Source organism: Pristiophorus japonicus, chromosome 1, assembly GCF_044704955.1.
Source record: "Pristiophorus japonicus isolate sPriJap1 chromosome 1, sPriJap1.hap1, whole genome shotgun sequence".
Classification (NCBI taxonomy): Eukaryota; Metazoa; Chordata; class Chondrichthyes; family Pristiophoridae; genus Pristiophorus; species Pristiophorus japonicus.
Window position 1 is genome coordinate 88083547 of NC_091977.1, and position 12860 is coordinate 88096406.

Genomic DNA, 12860 nt, shown 5'->3' on the forward strand with positions numbered 1-12860 from the left:
CCCTTCTGTGCAGCAGAGCCAGCCATGATGCTATGGACTTGGCTGCTGCTGCTCTCCCCTGATGAGTCATCCCCCTTAACAGTACCCAAAGCGGTGTATCTGTTTTGCAGGGGGATGACTGCAGTGGCCCCCTGCACTACCTTCCTTGCACTGCTCTTCCTGTTGGTCTTCCATTCCCTATCTGGCTGTGTACCCTTTACCTGCGGTGAGGTCAACTTGCTAAATGTGCTATTCACATGATTCCCAGCATTGTGAATGCTCCAGAGTTCATCCACCCGCAGCTCTAGTGCCACAATGCAGTCTGTCAGGAGCTGGAGGCGGATACACTCCCCGCACATGTAGTCGTCAGGGACATCGGAGGCGTCCCTGACTTCCCACATAGTACAGGAGGAGCATAGCACGTGTCCGAGCTCTCCTGTCATGACTTAACCCCTAGATAAACTTAAATTGGCAACAACAAGGCTAAATGTTACTTATTGATAAAGAAAAGAAAAAAGAAAAACTACTCACCAATCACCAGCCAATCACTTAACCCCTTGGCTGTGACTTCACCTTTCAATTTCTTTTTACTTCTTTTTTGCCTTCTCTCCCTGCTGCACCTGCACATGCTGGCCTTTTGTAGGCCTGGGGCGCTGCCGCTCTGCCTCTCGACCTCCCACTGGGCCTCTCCGACTCACGCTGGCCTTTTGTAGGCCTGGGGCGCTGCCGCTCTGCCTCTCGACCTCCCGCTCGGCCTCTCCGACTCACGCTGGCCTTTTGTAGGCCTGGGACGCTGCCGCTCCGCCTCTCGAGGGGAGATTACCCTCTAGAACTGGTTTACAGTTACTTTATAATCACCACACAATCTTACCTTCCCATCGGACTTAGGTACAACAGCAATGGGTGCAGCCCAATTACATAGATCTATCTTAGAAATAATGTTCTCAGTCTTTAGTCTTTTGAGTTCTTGCTCAACTTTCTCCTTGAGTGCATATGGTACGGGACATGGCTTGCAGTAAACCGATCTTGCATCCTTCTGTACCCTGACACTCACCTTGAAGCCTTGGATTGGACTGCCTGTTTCAAAGAACACCTTTGGATACTTTTTGATGACATCAACCTTCGATGCAAATCTCTTTTCAACATTTTCAACACAGAAAATCTCATTCCAATCCAGTTTCAGTGATTCCAACCAATTTCTTCCTAGTAAGGCAGGCTTGTCTCCTGCCACTACTAAGAGAGGCAAGCTCTGAAATTGATCCTAACACAGGAATATTCACTCCTGAGTAGCCTCGCAGTTCTATCTTGGATTTCTCCAATGCAAAATCACGCAATTTGTTGAGATATAGCGATTCCAGTACTACGTTCATGGATACACCAGTGTCGATTTCCATGGGTATCTTGTTTCCTGCAACATCTACTTGGATGATGATACTTTTTGAATTGCTGTTAGATTCCCTAGTGCTCCTGATGATGTGTATCTCTTCATCCTGTTTCTTTTCTTCCATGCTATGTAATCTCTAGGGATTTCTACTCATAGCTTTGAAAGTTAGTTTACTCTTCGGTCGGCATGCCCAGTTTTCCTGCAGAAGAAACACTCTGCCTTCACATCTGGACAACTTTGAGCAATGTGTTTTCCCAGGCACCGATAGCACAACTTCAATATATTGTTACCTTGGCCAGTTTCTGAGACTTTGGGGTACAACTGCTTTTACTTTAAACCTGTAGGCGATTCACCTTGGTTGCCTGACGACTCGAAATGGCACGAAATTCTCGGGCATATTGGTCGGCCATATCCACTGACAAGCTAAATCAAAAGTTAAGTTAAGGGTTGTCAACAACTTTCTTCTGCTTGTTTCATTTTTCATCCCACAAACAAAGTGATCACGCAATGCTCGGTCCTGAAAGTTTCCGAAATGACAGTGAATGGATAGCTTTTTTAATGCATGAATATACTCACTGATACTCTCGTCAGTTAATTGATTTTGTATTCCAAAATGATAACTTTCAGCAATTTTCAGGGGCTCAGGACTATACTGCTGTTCTAACTTCCTGAGAATCTCCATATGTGATGTATCCTTTGGCTTGACAGGAACATGCACATTTTTCAGGGTTTTATATGCCTCGGGGCCTGCTTCAGTCAAGAAAATAGCCCGTTTGCTTTGCAACACTACCCGGTTACGGCTTTCATCATCGGGGACTTTGATGATACTATTCGTGGTGAAAAACATTTCTAGCCACTCCACATATGCTCCAAAAGTTTAACGGTCACGATGGAATTCACCCAAGTGCCCTATTATTCCCATAGGCACGGCCATCTGGACTCTGGCAGTTCAGCCAAGTGTAATTTACCTTGGATTTTTAGCTGTACTGCAAACAAAGGACCTCTCTAGTCTCTCTGATGTTTGGCTGGAATCATCCACCAACAAAAATTTCAGCTAGGATATCCGATTATCCTATCCTCATCGCCAAACGTTATATCTTCTGTACGAGCTCACAAACACACAGGCTCAAAGATGGCTGATAACTTCAGGAACCTGTCAGGTGATCTGTTCCCTCTTTATTATTGTAAACAGCAACGGCTGCATTACCACAGTAGTCCACTGGGTGGAGCTATATATATTAAACTACACTTCAAAAGTACTTCATTGGCTCCAAAGCGCTTTGAGACGTCCGGTAGTCGTTAAAGGCGCTCTATAAATGCAAGTCATTTTTTCTTTCTTTTCTTCCCTTCAGATTCCTCCTCTTCTGCTTCCTCCTCATCCTCCATCTCCTTTCCACTTCCTCCTCCTCCTCAGTTGGACGCCGTATGCTTGGTGGCTAGGGCTGTGCCCTCATGATAGTGAGGTTGTGGAGCATGCAGCAGACCACGATGAATCTTGAGACGTGCTCTGGTGAGTACTGCAGGACTCCTCCAGAGCTGTCCAGACGGCGGAAGTATTGTTTAAGCATGCCAGTGGTCTGCTCTATCTAATTCTGTATGGCAGCGTGGCTCTCATTGTTCAGTTGCGGGTTGCGGAGTGGAGTCATGAGGCTGGTTGTCAGTGGATAAGCCTTGTAGCCCAATAGCCACCGTCTGGTCTGTCATGGTGGCTCAAAGACTGAGGGAACAGTGGACTGGAGCATAATAAAAGCATCATGACTGCTTCCAGGATACCGGGCATTCGCACACCAATTCCACATTCAGCGAGCGGTAAACTTTGCGGTAGTGGTACAACTCAGCATTTAGATGCAGCACCCACAAAGCCACGTGATTGCAGGCAATGCCGCCTTTCACCATGGGGAAGCCCATATTCCTGGCAAAGCCAAATACATGCTCCAGCCCTCTAGTCAGAGAGAAGACAATGACCTCTCGCCCTGAACTAAACCTGTATCGGTGCCGTTTCCTGCTCTCGCCCTGAACTACAAAATTTCATTCACTTTGCATCCAATTCCCACCCTTCCCTCACCTTCACATGATCCATCTCCAACTCTTCCCTTCCATTTCTCAACTTTTCAGTCTCCATTTCTGGGGATAGACAATTGACAAACATTCACTGTGAGCTCACTGACTCCTACAGCTACCTAGACTACACTTCCTCCCACCCCGCATCCTATAAGGATTCTATTGCCATCTCCCAGTTTCTCCGTCTCCATTGCATCTGCTCTGACGACACCATTTTACACACAAGTGCCTCTGATATGTCTTCCTTTTTCCTCAACCGAGGATTCCTCTCCACCGTGATTAACATGACCCTTGACCGTGTCTGTTCTATCTCCTGCACCTCTGCTCTCACCCCTTCCCCTCCCTCTCAGAACCACAACAGGGTTCCCCTTGTCCTCACCTTTCACCCCACCAGCCTTCACATTTAATGGATCATCCTCCGCAATTTCCGCCACCTCCAGCGTGATCCCATCACCAATCATATCTTGCCCTCCAGCCCTTCTCAGCATTCCGAAGGGACTGTTCCCTCCGCAACACCTTAGTCCATTCCACAGTCATCTCCAGCACACCCTCCCCTTCCCATGGCACCTTCCCGTGCACACCTATCCTTTTACCTCCTCCCTTCCCACTGTCCAGGGCCCCAAATACTCCTTCCAGGTGAAACAGTGATTTACTTGTACTTCTTTCAATTTAGTATACTGTATTCACTGCTCATGATGTGGTCTCCTCTACACTGGGGAGACCAAACACAGATTGGGTGATCGCTTTGCGGGCTACCTCCGTTCAGTTTGTAAGCATGACCCCAAGCTTCCAGTCGCCTGTCATTTTAATTCTCCACTCCCACTCTGATATCTCTGTCCTCAGATTCCTGCACTGTTCCAATGAAGCTCAACGCAAGCTTGAGGAACAGCGCCTCATCTTTCATTTAGGTAATTTACAGCCTTCTGGACTTAACATCGAGTTCAATAATTTCAGACCTTAACCACTGCCCATATTTTGCTCTGATGTATTTTTTCTCTCTCTTTGTTTCCCATGGCAGCTGATAATTATCCTGCCATTCACACCCTATCTAAACAAATCTTTTTCTAACTTCTGCTATCACCATCTCAAGTCGGTCCATCATCCCTTTTGTCTCTCAAATCTCTCCTGTCTTCCACCCTATCACATACCTTCCCTTTTGTTCTTTTCTCCCCTTCCCCTTTCAGTGCTCCTTAAGAATTTGTTCAGTTCGAACATTCGCCAGTTCTGACGAAGGGTCATCGACCCAAAACGTTAACTCTGTTTTCTCTCCACACAGGCTGCCTGACCCGCTGAGATTTCCAGCATTTTCTGTTTTTATTTCAGATTCCAGCATCCACAATATTCTGCTTTTGTATTAATGACCTTTCCTCTCCTGGCATAAAGAGCATCTGCCACCTTTCTTATACAACAGTGGATGGCGAAGTGGGAGCTGTTGAAAGTGTCGCCTGCTCAAGCCTGGAAGTATCCCAAATGAGGAAATGTAGGGCCACGACCACCTTTACAGCTACTGGCACTGCTGTCCTTGCCCTAGTGTGAGGCTGCAGATCTTGTTGCAAGAGGTGGCAGAGTTCTGTGAGCAACTCCTTTGTCAAGCACAGATGACTCACTCACTGCTCCTGGCTTAGGTTGAGGTAAGAGAATTGCTCTCGGAAGACCCTAGTTGGGTATAGCCTTCTGCTGAGAGCCTTTATCCCTCTCCTCCTCCTACCTCCACGAGCAGCTTGTCCTCTTCTTCGCTGCCTCTGCTCCATCTCCCTATCATGCTGCAGGCCAAGGGGAATGACAACTTGGGCACCCATGACTGGGAGCAAGAGGTCTGACCAGAACCCTTGAAGTCAGAACCTAGGCCTTCTCCACCTGCAGCACCATTCCCTGTCACCTCATCAACTTTAAACAACTCTAGACAGCTCCAACCTTACACCGAGCTAGTAGAAATTAATCAGCAACTAAGCTCAGAGTGGTTGCTGATCCCTTTAAATATCATTGGTTGGGGGGGGAGGGGGGTCCTTGCTGCTGCTGAATGCATGTTCAACTGTGTGAGGTTAAGACTGGGCATCGGCTCTAGCGTTAAGGATGAAAATGGCAGCGCTAACGTCAAATCAGTGTTGCACGCTGATTGACATCAAAATCTGCCCACTCAACATATTTCCGCTACCCGCTCCTAATGCCCGCTCTACTGCCCTCTTCAAGATGGCATCCAGCACGGCACACACCAGAAGTGTGTGCTCATGGCATCAATGTAATTTTTATTACAAAACGGCACCCATAGCACCGAGAAATTGGGTACTACAGAGCCGATTTTTTTAGCCCTTTGTATTTGTCTTCACAGTGGAAAACACAAATAACGTTCCGGAAATAGTAGGGCACCAAGGATCTAGTGAGAAGGAGGAACTTAAGAAATTGTATTAGTAAAAAAATTGTACTGAAGAATTTAATGGGACTAAAAGTCACAAATCCCCTGGACCTGATGGCCTACAATCTAGGGTTTTAAAAAAGGTAGCGACAGTGGATGCATTGGTTTTGCTTTTCCAGATTTCCCTAGATTCTAGAAAGGTCCCTGTGCATTGGAAGGTAGCAAATTTAATCCCGCTATTCAAGAAAGGGAGAAAACAGGGAACTACAGACCAGTTAGCCTTACATCAGTAATAAGGAAAATGCTAGAATCTATTCTTCTTCATCTTCTTCATAGGCTGTCCCTCAAATCGAGGATGACTTGCTCCCACGCCAAAAAGGGATGAGTTTGATGAGTTCACAGGTGTTTCAATGAAGGACTACATATTCCAGGTCCTGAACTTCATATTGAAGGGTGGAAGATGCTTGTGCTTGGATTTTGTTTAACGTGTGGTGGCCGTTGCACACCAGCCACCACACGGGCTTGACAGAGCTAGGTCTTGGTCCAGTGGCAAGGATTAACCAAGACGACTGGAAACCAGCTCTGCTGCACGGACCAAGCGCGCACACATATCCCAGTGTGGGCTGGCCCGTGCTGTCCTTGGGCCCAAGCCTCTTCTAGGCCCCGAACTCACGCCTCTCCTAAGCCCTGATCACATCGCTCTGCAATCTCTCGCCGCTCCTTTGCCTTGACCTCGCCACTCCTTTGCCTCGACCTCGCCGCTCCTTCGCCCCGACCTCGCTGCTCCTTCGCCCCAACCTCGCCGCTCCTTCGCCCCGACATCACTACTCCTGCTGTACCTGCCCGCAGTCCAATCAGTGACATAGACCTTGGTGACATACAATCCAGTCGTCCTCTTCCCTGCCGTCGCTCTTCAGCACCAGCTCGCACTGCTCCCTGGAGTGGTATGCCACCACGCTGCTCTCAGGGCCCGCAGCTTCGCTCCTTTTAAGGCCCCGTCCTGCCGCAGATGTTACCTCATGGGTCGGGGCCGTCACGCTGCTGCTATTATTAGGGCTGCAGTGACAGGGCACTGAGAAATTCATAATATGATTGGGCTGAGTCAACACGGATTTATGAAAGGGAAATTGTGTTTGACAAATCTGTTAGAGTTTTTTGAGGTTGTAATTAGCAGGGAAGATAAGGAGGAAGTAGTGTATTTGGATTTTCAAAAAGCATCCAATAAGGTGCCACACAAGAGGTTCTTACACAAAATTAGGGCTCATGAGATTGGGGGTAATATATTAACATAGATTGAAGATTGGTTAATGGACTGAAAACAGAGAGTAGGAATAAACATGTCATTTTTGAGTCGCAGGCTGTAACTGGTCAGGTAACACAAGGAATCTCAGCTATTTAAAATATATATCAATGATTTAGATGAGGGGACCGAATGTGATGTATCCAAGTTTGCTGACACTACAACGTTAGGTGGGAAAGTAAGTTGTGAAGAGGATGCAAAGAGGCTGCAAAGGGATATGGACTAGTTTACTGAGTAGGCAAGAACATGGCAGGTGGATAATTTGGAGAAATGTGAAGTTATCCACTTTTGTAGGAAAAATAGAAAAGCAAAACATTTTTTAAATGAGTGAGACTGGGAAATATTATTTTTCAGAGGGACCTGGGTATCCCAGTACACAAATCACAGAAAGTTAACATGCAAACAATTAAGAAAGCAAATGGTATGTTAACCTTTATTACAAAGGATTTGGAGTACTTACTACAATTATACAGGGCCTTGATGAGACCACATCTGGATCTGAGTATAAGAGTAAAGACATCTTACTGTAATTATCTAGGGCCCTGGTGAGACCGCACCTGGAATACTGTGTACAATTTTGGTCTCCTTACCTAAGGAAGGATATACTTGCCTTAGAGAGAGTGCAGTGAAGGCACATTAGACTGATTTCTGGGAAGAGGGAATTGTCATAGGAGAGATTGAGCAGATTAGGCCTATATTCTCTCGAATTTAGAAGAATGAGAGGTGATCTCATTGAAAGATATAAAACAATAAGCGTGACAATGTAGATGATGGGAGGATGTTTCCCCTGGTTGGGGAGTCTAGAACTAGGGGGTCAGAGTCTCAGAATAAGGGGTCAGTCAATTAGGACTGAGATGAAGAAAAATTTCTGCACTCAATGAGTTGTGAATCTTTGTAATTCTCTACCGTAGAGAGATGTGGATGTTCAGTTGTTGACTATATTCAAGACAGAGATCGATAGATTTTTGGATACTAAGGGAATCAAGGAATTTGGGGATAATATGGGAAGGTGGAATTGAGGTAGAAGATCAGCCATGATCTTATTGAATGGCAGAGCAGATTAAAAGGGCTGAATGGCCTACCCCTGCTCTTATTTCCTATGTTCATATGTTCTTATGTCCTTTTCCCAGAGAATAGTGAGGCTCTAGAATGTATTGTCAGCTGCTGTAGTGGGTGCTGACTCAAGAGGAAGTTGGACCAATTCCTGACTAGGGCAAAGATTGCATTATATAGAAGGTAAGTGTCTTTATAGGTAACATTGGTCCATGTGATCTCCTGGAATGATTTTGATTGCCTGAGGGGGTCAGAGAGGAATTTTGCAGAGTATTTTTTCCTTTAATAGCCCTGCTTTTTCTTCTTTTATTGCCCCTCCCAGGAGATTGCATGGCTACGGGGCTGATTGTGGAAGAAGGATTGTTTAGTCATGATGGTCGAGCCATCATGTTGTGGGATAGGCTTAATAAACCAGCTGAACTTTTCCTGCCCGTAATTTTCGTATGTTTGTATATATATATATATATAAATATATTCCCAGGTGGAGAGAACACTTCAGTAATCTTCTTAATCGACCTGCAACAGTGAACAAAGAAGCACTTGACTCCATACCCCAGCAACCTATTAAAGAAGATCTTGATCTTCTTCCCAGCATGGATGAAGTAAAGAACGCCATCAACTAGATGAGTACAGGAAAGGCTCCAGGAAAGGATGGAATCCCTGCCGAAATCTACAAGGCAGTAGGCCCAGCAGCTCTCGAGGCCTTTCATGACATAATAACTAGTATCTGGGAAGATGAAGACATGCCACAGGACTTCCGTGACGCTATGATAGTTTCCCTCTACAAGAACAAGGGCAACAAAGCAGACTGTGGCAACTATAGGGGAATATCGCTTCTGTCCATTGCTGGGAAGATCATCGCCCGCATAGTATTGAACCGACTCATATCTAGTGTCTCAGAAGTAAATCTTCCAGAAACACAATGTGGCTTTCGACCTGGTCGGAGTACAGTGGACATGATCTTTGCACTCAGACAAGTGCAGGAGAAGTGCATTGAGCAGAACATGGACCTGTACGCTGTATTTATTGACCTCACCAAGGCCTTTGATACTGTCAACAGAGCAGCGCTGTGGTCAATCATGACGAAACTTGGGTGCCCAAGGAAGTTTGTCCACATCATTGAGCTGTTTCATGACAACATGACAGGTGAAGTGCTCTCAGACGGCACAACCACGGCCCCATTTGCCATCTCAAATGGAGTGAAACAAGGTTATGTACTTGCTCCAGTTCTGTTCAACCTATTCTTTACCTGCGTCTTGAACTATGCCATAAAAGACTTGGAGTTTGGGGTCTACCTGAAATATCGATTAGATGGTTCACTGTTTGACCTCCACCGCCTTGCTGCAAAGACCAAATTACGGAAACGACTCATCCTAGAGGCACTCTTTGCTGACGACTGCACCCTTATGGCACACAAGGAGAGTGACCTACAATTCATACTCAGCAAATTTGCTGAGGCAACAGAATTGTTTGGCATAACCATCAGCCTTAGTAAAACTGAGGTTCTCTATCAGCCTGCCCCTGGCACCACAGCACCTGCGCCCACAGTATTCATCGGAGTATACAACTAAAGTCAGTGGACAGCTTCAAGTACCTTGGCAGCACCATATCAAGTGATGGGTCCTTGGACAAGGAGATTGATGCAAGGATCTGTAAAGCCAGCCAGGCACTTGGTCGCTTGCGCACTAAGATGTTGAGTCACCACCACATCCGACTGTCAACTAAACTGTTGGTGTATAGAGCAGTTGTTCTCTCATCTCTCCTTTATGGATGTGAGATCTGGACACCCTACAGGCGTCACATCAAAAAGTTGGACGCTTTCCATATGCGCAGTCTCAGATCTATACTCCACATACGCTGGCAAGACCGGGTGTCAAACTTTGAGATTCTGGTGAGAGCACAATCAACTAGCATCGAGGTGATGATCATGTGAGCCCAGTTCCGGTGGGCTGGACATGTCATCTGCATGGATGAGTCAAGGATCCCTCGTCAGCTTCTTCACGGCGAGCTCTGTGAAGGTTGAAGATACCAGGGCGCCCCCGCAAGCGCTACAAAGATTGCATCAAGGCTAACCTCCAGTACTGTGGCATCCGACCAAAGGACCTCAAGAATACAGCAGCTAATAAAATCCAGTGGTGAACCCTCACGAGGACTGCCTGCCAGACCTTCGAAGAAAGCTGATGTCAACGCCTGCGGGACACTAGAGATAGACGACATCAGGTGACAGTACTGTCTGCATCAGGCACATCGAACTTCCCTTGTCCGACGTGCAAGAGACTATGTGCATCCAGAATTGGCCTATACAGCCACTTTGAGACACATGCCATTGATGATTAGCACATCAACGTCTTTGTTGGATACGGCAGACTACCAAGGTATATTATCAATCAGCGCTTACCATTTCTGATTTTACAGGATAGTCCCTGGTCACTATTCAACAACAACAATAACATGCAAGTATAAAGCACGTTTAATATAGAAATAAAAACCCAAGAAGCGTAATGAAATAAATGGGCACTGAGCCAAAGAAGAAGATATTGGGTTCAATTTTCCCCATGCCATTTTTTTGGCATACTGCCAGAGCTACCTCCTTTTTTTTGGCCCCGACTACTTCAAAAAAATAACTAGCAAGTTTCTCTGTTCTATTTTTTGAAATTGGCGTGTGCAGCTTGTCCTTTAGCTTCGCGGGGTGGAGCATAATGTCTGCGCCGAACAAAACGATGCCCCCCGCCCCCCCTGCTGCGCCTGCATGAACAATAAATTCTGTTTTTTTAACGTGACTGCTATGGGCACGTATGCCCAGTACAGCTCCCCGTCTGCATTTGGCCATTTTTAAAGAACCAGTTGTCTGTGAGAACTTTAATTCTCATTGGAAAAATCGGAGCTGCAATACAATAAACAACGCGGCTCAAGGACCAAGAATATCTTGCAGGATGAAGTGGAGGTATTAGTTACTGTAATTAAGGCCAGATGGCACGAGCTAGACACCAACAGAGGTCACATAAAAGTTTCACCAAAAAAATGAGGAAACACTGGAACCAACTTGCAGAAGATTACTGTGCAAAAAGAAGTGGCAGGACCTTGGTCAAGTAGTTAGTGTAATATTTTCATTTATTCAATTAAATTGCAATTGTAAATATGACCATCTGTATGTCCCACCCAGCAGAAAGAGACCCTCTCTGAAAAGTTATATTTTCATCCTTGCAGAGGAAGGTGGCACACAACAAAAGGGAAAGAACTCGAACAGGAGGAGGCCCGGCAAATTTTCACCCACTGACACCCTTGGAAGAGAGGGTCACTGCTTTGATGAGTCTTGCCTGGAGAAAAGCAACCATCACTGCAAAAACTAGGCTCACACTCGAGGGAGAACGTAAGTCCTGCAAATCCCACAGTCTGGCTTTGCTAAATGTTAAGTACTGTGCTGGCTAGCCATGCTTCGGTTCATGGGGATGTCCCTGTCAGCTACGCTTCGGTTGATGCAATGTGCTATCATTCATCGTGGTCCTTAAAATGAGCCTGCTGCCTGCGCTGTGTGTATCTACTCATACCACCCTGCCCCCTCCTCTGCTGCTAACCATTTGTCTGTTCTGTTACATTCTGCAGAACTTGAGGCCAACCCTGACGAGGCTGAAGCCGATGTAGAAGAAGATTCAGACGTGGATGCGCATGAAGAGGAGAACATCTTCCAATCCCGCCTTCCAGACCAAGAGCATGGGGGTGAGGGGGAGCTGATGGATGAAGCCCCCACTGTTGTACTCACTCTGAAGGAGGTGCAGGTGCCGCCCATTGAGGTGCCAGGCCGTTTCCTGAGTTGTACACGTGTTGGGACATTCCATGGTTTTGCACAGTCCGCGTGGAGTCTCAGTGGGGTGCAGCGAGGCACACCCAGGGCCCCACCATCCGAGGCTGCGGGTCCCAGTGGGATGCAGCAAGGCACACACAGGGCCCCACCATCCGAGGCTGCGGGTCCCAGTGGGATGCAGCGAGCCACACCCAGGGTTCGGAGGAGAAGGAGAGCTCGACAGCGCTCTCCTGAGATGCAGGATCTAACAGATGTGGTTCAGATGATGCAATGAGTGCAGAGAGCATTGACGTTACACGATCACTTCTGGACACCATCAGTGGGGTGGGTGATGAGGTATCAGGACTGTCGGGAGAAGTAACAATACTCTCACAGGAAATGGGAACTGTCCAAGCACATGAGGGAGGGAATGTCGCAGGTAACTGATACAATGTCGGTGAACATGAGGGAGGGAATGTTGCAGGTAGTTGACACACTGTTGGTGAACATGTGGGAGGGAATGTTGGAGGTAGTTGAGACACTGTCAGGGCACATGATGGACGGAATGTCGGAGTTAGCTGCTGCAATAAGGGAACGCGCCCAGACCCCGCGCCCATTGACAGAATCAACTGTCACTCCCACTCCAATTCCCAGAGCAGCCTCTGATGAGGCCCAAGCCGGGCCTTCCACATTACCGCCTCCCCCCCGCCCCCCCCCCCCCCCCCCCCGCCCACGTCATCAAGAAGTGCACATTACCAGAGATGTTCGAAAGAATAAGCTTGGTACCAACCTGAGAAATGCTGCGCCACCGCCTGCAGGAAGGGGTGGAGTCAACAAGACCAAGCGCAGCGGGTGGTCTTATAATAAGGTGTAGGAGAGATGGGTGCAGCTTTTCTTTGCTGTTGTTATTGTTTTTATTATTATTATTATTATTGTTGTTGTCACTGTT